Here is a 14,496-nt window from a genome sequence, read left to right as displayed (position 1 = left end):
GTGAACCACAACTATGAAGGATGCCTTGCTGCTTCTAGAGTACTGGCCAGGCCAGGGGTGGGTCTGGGTCATCCCTTCACCTTCATTTTGAACAAGAGTTTGGTGATGCTTCAGAGAAGCAATGCCTTGGTCCGGTCCCCACTTCCCCCTACCTGGAGAAGCATTTGCCATGGTGACTGCCATGGGAGAAGCAGGGATATCTGTGGGCTCTAGGGTTCAAGAGGATTCCTTCTGAAAACATCAGGGAAAGACAGCATGGGCTGACACTGGTGTGTGCAGGCCCTCTGCCGCTCTGCTTCCCATCCCTGCCCTTGAGGGTCCCCAAGAACACGGGGATTCCAGGTGTACCCACATACAAACATGAGGTACAACCTTTATCCTTGGAGACCCAAATTCAGGGCATGTTTGGAAGGTAGTATCATTTAAAGTGACTTAGACGAAATTAGGTTTACACAAAATTGCTGAGAATTATTTGCTTCCCTTAGCCCCCTTTATCCTGGTTTATACCCATTTAACAGCTGGGACAGCAGAGGCCAGAGAGTTACCGGATTACTCCAGTTGGAGAGGAGTAAGGGCTCTTGAGGGTGATGCCTCTGTTTTCCATAGATGGTCCCACTCATGACCGGTGCCTCCCAAACTTGACTTTGGAAAGGATGAGCAGGTGGTTCATGGGACTGGAGCCAGTTTCCTCTCATCTGGCATTTGTTTGAAGTTCTCTTCCCAGAGCACGGATGCTACCTGCCCCTCCACACGCACCTCCACCCCGCTTCCCAAGAAATAAGTTCTAGAAATCTCGGGGATTCCAATTCTCTACAGTCAGATCTCTGGGCCACCTATATTCCAGAGAGTCACTTGCTGTGACTCATCCCAGTACAGGGAGCTGATAATTCCTTCCACGTCATCTTCCTAGGAAGTGTCAGGCACAGAGTGAGCAAGCCATGCCCAGACCTCCCCTCACAGAACTTAATCGCCTGCCCAGTGGACATTCAAACGCCCATGCCTTGCAATTTCCAGAGGTGGATAGAGGTTCCCTTGTTTAATAAAAAGCAGCAGAAAAAAATGGATTAAATCATAGTTCTCTCAGGTAACCCTCTTCTCCACCAGTTAAGTACAGTAAACCTATTTTAAGAGCATCGCTCAGGAAGCATAAACTTTATTTCACTGCATCATATAATCCCCTGTAATAGAAAACCAGTGATGAGGATGCCAGCAGCAGGTGCAAAAGGCAGTTTTACATCAATAGAAAATTCAATCCTAATTAATCTCTTCACAGCCAACATAATTGAGTTTTCATGGGGACCACCGGGCTCAGCCCCACCCCCACCCCACTGTTCCCTTTGACGGGGGACTGTCTTGCCCACTGCTGTGCCGGAATTTGTCTGGAAACAAAGGGAAAAACAGTGCTGATACCATCTCGGGCAATGTGGGTTTGCAGTGGAATCTCTTTATTTCCATCACCGAGTTATTACTGACATCCAAGCCCCCGAGCGCAGTCTCAAAGGTCTTCCCTGGGTATGTAAATAGCATCCTGCTTTGTTATTTATTTCTTAGCTCTCCTCTTTCCTCCCCTGCCCCCAAGTTGTTTTCTGCCTGCCTTTTTTTTTTTTTTTCTGAAGACATCACAAGGGTCACATCTCTCTCTTCTATCACAGCGGTCTTCACTTTTGAAGCAATAAGAAGGAATTATGAGCCGGGTGAGTGCCGGTGTCCTACGCACGGGTGTATGTCTTGTCGGCCTCCCCATCCTCCCAGGTTGAGGCCATAATTCATGCATGGGCGACAGCCAGTTTAAAAGCAATCACTGTGAAGCCACAAGAAAATGCACAGGATTCATAAACTCCCAATATTGCCTCATCTGATCTATTTCCTTCATTGCTTTCTTCTCCCTATGTTAAACTGTGATCAGCCTTAGCATGGAGCAAAGTTGCATCAGCCTAATGTTTCAGACCAGCTATGTTAATTAAAATGCTCCCTCTATGCCGATTTCCAATAGGCTCTCCTCCCAGCAAATGTGAGCGCACAAAAAAAGCCCAAATGAGACTTGTATTGGTTCTTCACGCCCACTGTGAGCAACAGGTCAAGCAGAGACGGGGTGGGGGCACTGCCCAGGAGCCAAGGTCTGGCACAGAAAGAGGGTGCTGCAACTTCAGAGTCCTCCTCGAAGCAGGGTTCATGGTCCCTGTAATCAGAACAAGCAGCTTGCCAGGGTGAGTTGTCTCCCACCTTATTTGGAGTCTGGGGTCTGCTTTGGATGCCTCTGAAAACTGCGCCTTCTATTGCCAAAGATAGATCTAGGTTTCTGCCTTGCCCACGTGAGGCGTTGGCACTGCCAGATGAGACTGTGAGCATCGTCAGGTGTGGGCGGAGCAGTCCTGCCCATCCAGCAGCCCATCACCTGCATCACCACCACATACCCGTTTGCCGACTACCAAATCAGAGTCCCCAGCCAGGAATTCAGGGCTGGGCTTAAGCAGAAAATCGGAGTCCGTCTCCTGTTCACCATCATCCTTGGACCTTGGTGTCCCAGAAGCCATGGACACTAAGCAATGCTTTCACGTTCATGCCAGTAGAGACGACTAGGGGCAGCAGAAAGCCCAGAGAACCAGAGTAAGGCTTGGGAATGGGGTCCGGATAGACTCCTCACCACTAGGGCTCGGGCTCCTTGGTGGAGTCTGGGGTCAAAGGATCAAAGGGCTCTCCTCCCAGACTCCTCTTGTGCTGGTTTCCCTTGAGGACTTTGAGGGGTTCCTGTTTCCCTGGTCAAACACCCGTTTTTAAACACATTGACGGATGAATGGATAAAGAAGATGTGGTACATGTATACAAAGGAATATTACTCAGCCATAAAAAAGAATGAAATAGTGCCATTTGCAGCAGCATGGATGGATCTGGAGATTGTCATACTGAATGAAGTAAGTCAGACAGAGAAAAACAAGTATCATATGATATCACTTATATGTGGGATCTAAGAAAATGGTACAAATAAACTTATCTACAAAACAGAAATAGAGGCACAGATGTAGAAAACAAACTCTTGGTTATCAAGGGGGAAAGCAGGGTCGGGGTTGGGATAAATTGGGAGATCGGGATTGACATATACACACTACTATATATAAAATAAATAACTAATAAGCGCCTACTGTATAGCACAGAGAACTCTACCCAATACTCTGCAATGACCTATATGGAAAAAGAGTCTAAAAAAGAGTGGATATATGTTTTTAAAAAAAGTTCTGTACTAATTATTTTTTTAAAGTTACAATAAACAGCATTGTGAGACAGCCATAAAAAAATTAAAAAAAACCACACACCCCACTTCCCCAACTCCTCACGGGGACAGCCTCCATCCACCTGCTCCCCTCCCTGTCCCCCAAGGGCCATCCCTCCTCCCTTGCCTGCTTGCTGCCTGCCTGTTCCTTGTTGCCCCTGCTGTTGTGGGTGCTGAGATGGCTTCTCCTCTCTAGTCTCAAGATCTGGGCTCATCCTCTGGCCGCCTCTTGCTCTTCTGCTGCTCTGATAGCTGGATAGGGAGGGTCAGAAAGCGGTCTGAATGCCGCCCTGGAGACGCTGTGGGGAGTGGGGAGATATTGGCAGCACAGTGAGTCACCGTCTCCCAGGCCTGCTTCCCATTCTCATGCCACACCCTTGAGGTCCAGCCATCCCCACTAACCTACAGATGCTCACTGAGGTCCCAGACTTTTATGGGGCTGAACTAACCAAGGTCAGAAAATGGAGGATGGGGGTGGGGAAGCCTTGACCATTTGCTGATGTTTCAGATGTTACACTGAAATCTGGGGCCATAGCCCTTTGAGGCCTGAAATCTTGAGTTTCTATGGATTGCTATTTATGTGACATTCAATGACTAACAACAAAAATAAAAGGAAATCCCACAAGACCCCATCCCCACTTGGAAGTATAACTGAGGGTGTAGACATTCTTCTGGAGGGTGAGACAGGGAAGGCACAGAGGCTGCCCTTGGGGAGGATCGTTAGCTTTGTCCTGCCACACTTGAACTTCTTTGGGAGAAAGCACAAACGTCCCCATGCTACACAGGGCCTCAAAGTTTTAAGACTTAAACCTAATCTCAACCTGGTGTTGCTCATCACAGGGGACACCAGCAGACACTCCCACACAGGTCCTGTCCTCACCACCTCCCCTTTGATGATTTGTAAGGACCTAACTGGTCACCCTTTCTGGGTCTCACATCCCTCTGGTCCACCCTCCACCACAGTCTGAGTTGTGCTTCTAAAATACAACCTGACCACACCAGTCTGATGTCTACCACTTTTCAAGTCAAATCCACAATCCCCACCCTGGGAATTTAAGACCAACTTCTCCTTTCTTTACACCATTCTCTAGACGCATCACTGCTTTCTTCCTGTCTACTCCCGTTCACGCTGTTCTGCTGGAATGCCTCCCCTGCCACCCACTGCCACGCCTCAGTATGCACTTGTGCCTGCTGCCGCCTCTTATCCAATATTGTTCTGAGAGTCTTAGCCTGTGCAATAAGTCAAGAAAAAAATATAGATATGTATAATGATGCAAAAAATAGAAAAGAAGGTAATTACTTGAAGATTATATGCATTTCAAAAAAAACAAATGGAAAACTGTTAGAACATTGATATCAAAAAAAGAACTGAGATGCACAGTTTCCCGATATACAAATTGTAACTCGCTAAATATAATGAAAAAAATCCCATTTACCATAGCAACAAAATATATAAAATATCCAGGGATGAACCAAAAGAAATATGCAATAACTATACCAAAAAAATCTATAAAACTGTACTGTGAAATATAAAATAAGAGCTTAATAAGTGAAGAGCCATGTTATGGCATAGGAAGACTTGGTAATAAAGGTATTTCAATTCTCCCTAAATTAATCTATAAATGTAACTCCAATAAAAAATCCCAGCAGGATTTAGGGAGAAGAACATAATAAAATTCAATTGGAAGATTTCCAAATGACCAAGATGAACTAAGAACTGCTCTTTAAAGAGGAACAATGAAAGAAGATTTGGTTTACTGGCTATTGAACCAGAAAATAAAGGGATGCTTCTTAAAAATAGAAATAGACAAAACAACAGAAGAGGAAACAGGATTCCCCAAATGGATCCTTGCATATGTAGACATCTGATATTACTAAGAATAAAAATGGATACTTACTGAGTAAGTAATCCATGTGCCAGGCCCTGTTCTAAGCACTTTACATGTATTAATGCATTTAATCCTGACAACAGCTCTGGGAGGTTGGTTACTATTACTAACGCAAGTTACAGATGAGGAAACTAAAGCACAAAGCAGTTGAATAACTTGCCCAAGGTCATACACCATTATCATAAGAGTGACAGATAAAGTTGGTTAAGAAGGATAGTCTATGGGACTATCAATGGGATAAAAGGAAGAAAATGGAATTAGATTTCCTACCTCAGATCATGTACAAAATTGAATCCCAGATATGGGAAAGATTTCAATGTAAGAAGAATCAAGGGTACTAGATGCTCATCACTATTCACAATCTCCAAAAGGTGGAAACAACCCAAACGTCCACCATCTGATGAATGGATGAACAAACTGTGGCTAGTCCATGCCATGGAATATTATTCATCCATGAAAAGGAATGAAAGACTAATACATGCTACAATGTAGATGAACCTTGAAAACATTATGCTGAGTGAAAGAAACCAGACACAAAAGGCCACATATTGAAAGACTGCATTTATATGAAACATCCAGAATAGGTAAATCTATAGAAATAGAAAGCAGTGGTTTCCAGGGTCTGAGAGTAAGTAGGAGGAGATTTGGGAGTGACCACTCAATGAATACGGGTTTTCCTTTTAGGGTGATGAAAATGTCTTGGAACTGGATAGAGATGACAGTTTCCTGGCATTGTGAATATACTAAATGCCATTGAATTGTACATTTTAAAATGGTTAATGGTTAATTTTATCTCATGTGAATTTTACCTAAAAAAAAAAAAGTACTGGAAGACACTGTGGAAAGAGTGACTTTAACACCTTGGGGTAGAGCGTTACTATACTGGCCTCCACTGAAGCACATCTTCCTGTGTCTGTGCCCCTTAGCAATGTGACCTTGGTGTTCTTTCCATCAGGAAGTGGAATCTGTCCCCCCATCTCTTGAAGCTAGGCTGGCCTCGTAACTTGCTTTGGCCAATATAATGCGGGGAAGTGACCCCGGGCCAGGTCTGGATCCTCTGATGTAAGAGATGTTACAGCTTCTACTTTACCCTCTCATAGTCCTAAGACCACCGTGCCATGAAGGAGGCCAGGCTAGCTTCTTGGAGCAGGAGAGGGCATGTGTTGGAGAACTGAGGCACCCCAGCCTATAGCCAGAAACAACTGCAGCTTTAGTCACGTGAGTGATCCCTGGAGAGACCAGCAGAAAAACTACCCAAATGCCATCCAGAGAATCATAAAAAATAATAGATGGTTAATGTTTTAAGCCACTATGCTTTGGAGTGGAGTGTTGAGCACTGATACCTGAGTAGATAACTGGGCTAAGGAAGGTTTTTTTTTAATGCAGTAGTAAAGAAAAATAGATAGTGATGAAATAAAAATTCACATTTTAAGGCAAGACAAGAAAAATATGAACATAAAACTTTTCCTCTGCCCTTTGGCCTCCTCCCTCCCCTCTAGTGTGCCTTGTGCACATGCATTATGTATTAACCAGATCTCCCTGATGGCAGAAATACCTGCTCAACCATAAAGATCAATTTTTCTTCTTCTGGCACCAGCCATGTAACTCCTTAGAAGATAACATTCCCTTCTCAATCTTGTAAGGGGTCACGATGACCCACCACTCACCTTGTATGTGCAGACATCTCTGGTGAACTTTATGTACAATGCCAATATATCATTTCTCTTAAACATAGAGATTGGTGCAGAACAGACTAGTCAGATGACCTGGGGAGATACTGGGCCACACCTAATGGAAGTTCTTAGCTTAAATATTTACTTATGACCTTATTAATGCTACTAGCTATATTACTTGTATTCTGCCTATTTTACAAGATATTTGGTCATGCTTCTTGCATTGCCAAATAGTGTGACTGAGCCTCAGATAAAATTAATGATAATTAGGTGACTTGAAATGATTGGTCAACAATATAGTTCTAGGGAGTTCCCTGGTGGCCTAGTGGTTAGGATTCCAGGCTTTCACTGCTGTGGCCTGGGTTCAATCCCTGGTTGGGGAACTGAGATCCTGCAAGCCATGTGGGGTGGCCAAAAAACAAAACAAAACAAGACAAACAAACAAACAAAAAATAGATATAGTTCTATAAGATCAGTGATTGTAATAGTGTTACTCTAGATATGGGAAGAAGCAACAAGAGGGAACCATTTCCTGGACCATAACAGACTAGTAAGACAGGTGGTCCAGAGGCCTTTGGTTACTGTTAACAGGGCCTAGTCCAATAATAGCACACTGAGTGTCCTATCAACAAAATCCTCACCTGACCTGGGAATAAGCATTCCTAGCACCATGGGACAAATTGGTCATAAAATACCTTCCAAACCTTGGTTGAAGTAAAGACCAAAAAGGAAGAGATTGTAAAATAAAGAATGTCACCCACCACTCAGTTCTACAGGAATCAAGTCATTAGCTACTGCAGTCACTGACGTACAATACACCCTGAAAGGAATTTAGGGTGAAGATCAGGATGAGACACTTTGTGCCCCCAGAAAACTGACAGAACTGGCCCTCAGATAGGGCCAGATATTTTCAGGAGAAGATTGTGTGAACCTAGTTTCTTGCATCTTCCCATACTTAGAAAAGCACTAAAACCACTAACTGAGATGTCTGTTCCTTGTGGCTAGTGGCAACCTTCTACCAAGATGTGTGCTTGATTGCACCTACCCCTTTGCCAAAATCACATATATCCTGGCCTCCCCCTTTTCCTCTTCAGAACAGTTCTCAGAGCTCTCTGAGAGACTGTCTCCCGGGTTATAATCCTTAGGTTGGCTTGAATAAAATTTTTCATTTCTTTCTTAGTTTGACTATTGATTAATTTTTTGCGGATAATAGAAACAGGACAAATTTGACTAGGTAAAATATGTAAAACTTCCACACAGCAAAACACAAACAAATAAAACACCACTAACAACTGGTGCTTATCCTGGGGGTATATCAAAACTGGGAGCTTTCTCAGTACGCATATATCAGTCACACGTCAAGGAAACATTTCAGACTCCCCAGGGTTTAGAGTGAATACATGTGGCACTAGTCATGGTTAGAGCAAGAATCCTGTGGACAGGCAATGGCTTGAATCCCACTTGCCGGCTGTGGGCCCTTGGGCAAGATGTCTCTCTGCCTATAAAACTGATACAATAGTAGTATCTGTCTCATAAGGGTTATTGTTGTATGGATTACAACAAGTTAATACATGTGAATCCATTAGAGCAGTGCCTGTCATATAGTAAATACTTAATAAATGTAGTCAGCATGTGAATACTGAAAATTTTCCAAATGATTCCCATACACCACCCACCAAACCAGAAAACAAAATTTGACTGGAGTGTGTATGTGGACAGAGATTTGTAATACATTACGATGAGCAAAAGTTATCCTCAAGGTACAGACAGCTCTGAATAATCAATAAGAGAAACATGTAAAAACAAATGCAATCAGTTCCAAAAGAAATGTAAATACACAACAAACATTAAAAGACATTCAACGTTTGGACTTCCCTGGTGGCGCAGTGGTTAAGAGTCCTCCTGCCAGTGCAGGGGGCACGAGTTCGATCCCTGGTCTGGGAAGATCCCACATGTTACGGAGCAACTAAGCCCGTGCGCCACAACTACTGAGCCTGCATTCTAGAGCCCGTGTGCTGCAACTACTGAAGCCCACGTGCCTGGAGCCCGTGCTCCGCAACAAAAGAAGCCACCTCAACGAGAAGCCGGCACACCACAACAAAGAGTAGCCCCCACTCGCCGCAACTAGAGAAAGCCCGCGCGCAGCAACAAAGACCCAACGCAGCCAAAAAATAAAAATAAAAAAAGACGTTCAACTTTAACGGTCATCAGAAATATACGTTAACGCAATTTGTTTCTGGTCTTTCATATTTGCAAAGAGTAAAAAAGGATAATTACCAATGTTGATGAGCATGGGGAGAAACAGGAACGTTCATACCCTGTTAGGCAGATTTTGAATTGCTACCATCTTTCTGAGAGCAACATAGCAGGAATGCATACACAATTGTAATGTGATCCACTTCTTGGAATTTATCATAAGGAAATCATCAAACAGGTTAAAAACAACATATGAATAAGGGTGTTCATAATAGTCTCCATGTTAAAACAACTCTGACGCCAGTGAATGGAGATTCATAAAATGAAGGGACAAAGCCGGTTTCAGAGCAAAGTGAATATGGTAGGACCCACTTTTGTAGATACGTATGCAGAGGGTGTCACTAAACACTGTCCCTGCTGTTGGGGAGGGCGTTGGTGGCGGGTGTAATATTAGGAAGCCCAACAGGGGCTGGATATCCTAGGGAATTCACGTCAGCCTCATCATACCCAAAGCTGACGATTTCATCTCCATCTGTCTGATTACTGAATTTTATCTTTCAGGTGGTTCGAAACTTGTTATTGCTCACCTCAAATGCCAACAAACCCCTCGTTCTTCCTTATCTTCCCTCATTCTTTCACAATAGGTCTGATTGGATGAACCATTAAGCCCATCATTTAGCAACCAAAACTTGGTTGCCCTTTCTTTCCTCAAGGGCAGGAAGAACTTAATATGCAACCCTTCCCGGAGGAGAGATGAAATATTTGCATTCTGTCTCTCTAATGCAACAAAACGAATTAAAAGATCAAAGAGCTTCGATTCTTTAATAAAGCAGGCTGAGCATGCAGAGTCTGCTACCACATATATGTAAAATTTACTATAAATAACCGAGAAAAAAGACTGGAGGGATATGTATCCAAGTGGAGGAGGGGCAGGAGAGTTGAACAATCTAATTGGATAAATGAAATCAAGGGTGTTTCCTGTTTTCTTGAATTTTATGATTTTTCTGTAATTTTCATATATTTCTCTTGAAACAGAAAAGCAATCTTCTATACTGTTAGACTTTCGTGTACCTTTCAGAGGTGTCTCCTCAACTCAAAATCATCTCTAATCCTCGCCCCTTATTTTGACAGTGCTGGTGGGTGTCTAGCTGTCTTGTACAATGTGCTTAAATGCTCCCAATCCCCAAACCTGCCTCCATGCAAGCCTGAGGGGCTGAACCAGGGGTGGGTAGTGTGGACAGGGAATGTTGCCTGCCATTCCAATAAACAAAGAATATTGCCCGCCATTCCAGTAAACAACGTTGCCCGTCATTCCAGTTCTACAAGGGTCAAGCCATCAGCCACTACAACTGCCGCTCCCCCCCACCATAGGGCACCCTGAGGGGATCCAGGATGAAGAAAAACAGGATCCTGGCCCTAGATGGTTAAGATGTATATCTAAGGAATAATTTCAGTGAGCCCTTGCATTTTCCGATACTTGGAAAAGCACTAAGATCATTAACTTGAGCTGTCTGTTTTTTGTGCTTTCCAGTAATCTTTTGATGTTCGATTACTTTTTTTTCCAGCAAAAGAAACTCCTTTATATCCTGGCTCCTCCCTTACCCCTTGGGAGCAGTTCCTCAGAGCTCTCTGAGAGGCTGTCTCCTGGGCTATAGTCCTTAGTAAAGTCCCCAAATAAAACATAACTCACAATATTTAGGTTGTGCATGTTTCTTCAGTCGACAGCAGTCACCAAGCTGGGCCAGTCAAGATCCTCTGACCAGGAATTTGAAATCAGGTTGAGAAAGTCAGTCCTTTGTGTGGCTAAACCAGTAACCTACACAGCCAGGAAAGCTGGGTGGCCTTGTTTTTAACCAGTCCAGGCTCTGAGTGGTGAACCTTCCTGAGGTTTCTGTTTGCAGGTTCTACAGCCTCTAAAAACCCATATTTTTGTTTAAGCCTATTCTAGTTGGATGGTATAATCAGAAGAGTATTAAGCAATATCAACCTTGGTACCAGAAGTGGAGTTACAAGTAGACAGTCCTTGAAAGACAGTGAGCTGACTGAGGCAGGATGAGAGTGGGGATGACCACAGTGGGGAGTCCCATCCAACACCGAGAAGCCTCCCAACTGGTGTAAATATTGGAGAAGCAATTATGATGCTTGTTTGCTCCTGGGCCTAGGATTAGGGGCTAACAGAGAACAAGGCTATAGGGGATCCCTACACTTAGACGGCTTAGGTTTTCATGAGATATATTTCCAGGAAAAGGAAAGCCTGGCCGGGCTTCCCTGGTGGCGCAGTGGTTGAGAGTCTGCCCGCCAATGCGGGGGACATGGGTTTGAGCCCTTGTCTGGGAAGATCCCACATGCCGCGGAGCAACTGGGCCCGTGAGCCACAATTACTGAGCCTGCACGTCTGGAGCCTGTGCTCTGCAGCAAGAGAGGCTGCGATAGTGAGAGGCCCGTGCACTGCAATGAAGAGTGGCCCCCGCTTGCCACTACTAGAGAAAGCCCTCGCACAGAAACGAAGACCAAACATAGCCATAAATAAATAAATAAATTTATAATTAAAAAAAAAAAAAAAGGAAAGCCTGGCCAACAGGGGCTTGGGATTTTCCGTCTCTTGGGAAATCCACAATTCTTAGCTTGGGCTCTAGCTGGGGGTGAGCCATCGAGGCGGTCACCCCCTGGGGGGAATCTTCCCCAGGGCTCCTCTCTGGAGGGTCCCCACAGGACACTGGATCTGGAGATCCCCCCTGGGATGGGTGCTGGCCGGGGAAGCAAGCCACCAAAGCACTGTGGAAGGCAAGAAACCTCCGGTCCCATCACTCCCAGATCCTTTCTGGGCAGGAAGAAATGGTATCTGCTTTGGACTGGCAACTGAGTGGGGTGTATCTCTGCCCAAGAATGTTCTTAATGTATCCCAATCTTATAAATGAAACTCACCACTGTCCATAGGATGAGTTTTTACTCAGCCTAGGGTGGCACCAGGCACTGATGGAGTAGTAGAGTGACCTGCTCCTTATAAAAAGAAAGTGAGCTCTGAGAAGAGGAGCCACACAGCTGCCTGGGTGGGGCGGGGAACAGGGACATGTGGGTTTTAGGCACCTTTCCATTGGGAGGAAGTCCTCTGATCTAGGATGGGGACAGATGGACTGGCAGGAGGGACAGTTCTGTTAGCTTTACATTCCTAGTTCCAGGCCTTTCAACACTGGCTGCCCTCCTGGCCGTGGGCTCCATGGGTAACTACTGCATCCTTCAAAATATGTGCCCCCTTATGCTCAAGCTAGCTTCAGCTGTGTTTTGTTACTTGCAACTTACAGTCTTTAATTTTTAAAATGAATATATTTTGTACTAAAAAGGTCATAACTGAACATGCTAAAAAATTCAAGTAGGTCAAAGGGTAGTCAATTAAAAAAAAGTAGTTCTCCCTTCTACTCCAGACCCCTGTCCTTTTCTCTGGAACCAACCACCATTAACGGTTTATATAAAGGGTTTTTCTATAAACCCTTTCAGGAACTGTCCATGTGTATAGAAGCACTTGTATGTAGTTTTTTTTTGAACAAATAAAAGCTTATTATACACACTGTTCTGCACTTTGATTTTTGTTCTTTTTTTTTTTTTCTTTTTTTACTTAATGATATCTTGGAGATCATTTCATATACCAATTGTTTTTTTATTTAAAATTTTTTTTACCAATTCATTTTTAACTTAAAAATCACATAAATAAAAAAGTGGTAATGTGATAGTTAACTGTTTATGGACACATTAAATTAGCTTCCTTCTTTATACCATGTACCAAAATAAGTCCCAAGTAGTGGATTGAAGATTTAATTATAACAACTGAAGTTCTCAAAAATAATGGAAGGAAACGTGGGTGAGTGATCTTCACATGGCATATATTGAGTGTGAGAAGGTCCTTCCAGGCCTGACATGGAAACTACAAAATCCAAGGCCCACAGGCTCAAGTGTGCGTGTGGGTTTTCTCCAGACTCTACTTTTTCTCCTATAAGAAAAGAGTGTCTTAGGTAGGGCTTCCTAAAAGCAGACCCCAAGATGAGCATCCATGTGGTTTGTTAAGGAGCTGGTCTTTCATACTCCTGCCCCTGTCAGTCATCGACTAAGGGCTGCCCAAGGGACATGCACCTGTGGGCAGAGCAGCTCCTGTAACCCAGGGAGATCCTGAGAAGTTGCAGGTGCAGCTCATAGAATCGCGGCACAGATGCCCAGGTGTGGGGATCTGAGGGGCTCTGGGAGGAGCATCAGTTGTGTCTACCACACAGGGAGTCTTTCACAGAGGCGGGAGCTAGGGGAGGCCTGTGGGGGTCAGATCAATGCCACGGTCAGCTGGAGGTCGAGACGTGAAGTTACAACTCTGAGCTTGCAGTGAAAATTCCAAGAGGATGGGGGCCCCAGGCCCTCATACCCACAGCCAGCTGGCCCCAGAGCCCAGGCATCTTTGGGGCAGGGGGTTTATGCTGAGGGCTCTCAGAACGGACCCCTGTAAGGAAGTGAGGAGTGTGGGAGTGGGCAGAGAGGGAAGCCGACCACAGTGGGGTTATAGCCAAGGCCTCGGCCAGTCCCATGAGAGCTCTGGAGGTGGGACAGTCTTTCAGTACACAGTGAAATTCCCAGCAGCCGAGGGGTGGCGGCATCAGCCCTGGAGAGGAGGTCTGGGTGGCACGCCACAGTGTCCCCTCCATGTGGGGATGGGAAAGTCTCTCCTGGAGGCATCCATCTGCTCTGACTCTCCAAGGAGAGGGGCCGAGGGCAAGCCCAGGGAGCCGCAGATCCAAGGCCATTGGGACGGACTCACCCTCCAGGAGGTCCCCTCTGTGGAACCCTGGGGGGGTGGGGGGGCCTACCCGTGGGCTCCGTGGAGCTTGGGTTCCCTGGCAGAGCTGCCACTGGGAGAGATCTCAGGGGAGATGTTCTCAGAAACCTGGCGAGGGGGAACACTAAGGGTCAAGGGTGAAACCCTGGCGTGCGAATGCTCCAGCCTGGGGTCTGTCTCCCCCAAGCTTTGCTGTAGGGTTAGGGTAGTAGTCTGATGGGGTGGTCAGCGGGCCAGAGCAAGGTGAGCTTAAGCGAGTGCCCTGGCCCTCTCTGGGCTGAGAGGACATGGGCAGCTTTACCCTCTCGAGAAGGGTTCCCATGGAGGGTGGGGGGCCTGTGGCTGGGAGGCTGCTGCTTCGCTTTCCAGCTGCTGGATCGGAAAAGCAGAGAGAGGTGCCCGGGAATGACTGGGCCTGGCCCGGCTTGGAGAGAAGGGCTGCCTGGAGACTGGGAGGTTTGTTTCTGGCCCCAAACCCCCATCCCAGTCACCTCAACTGCTGTTGCTTTTAAACAAATTATCCTGAGAACAAGAAGTGGCAGAGGGGCGTGGGCAGGAGCTGGAGGAATTGTATCCCCACGCCTGCCCCTTTGCAGATGAGGTTACGACCGAGGGCAGCCCTGGGAGCCCAGAGAGGCGGTGATGGAAAAAGCAGGC

The sequence above is a fragment of the Eschrichtius robustus genome, chromosome 19 (assembly GCF_028021215.1).
Source record: "Eschrichtius robustus isolate mEscRob2 chromosome 19, mEscRob2.pri, whole genome shotgun sequence".
Lineage (NCBI taxonomy): Eukaryota > Metazoa > Chordata > Mammalia > Artiodactyla > Eschrichtiidae > Eschrichtius > Eschrichtius robustus.
Note: the sequence above shows the minus strand (reverse complement) of the source record.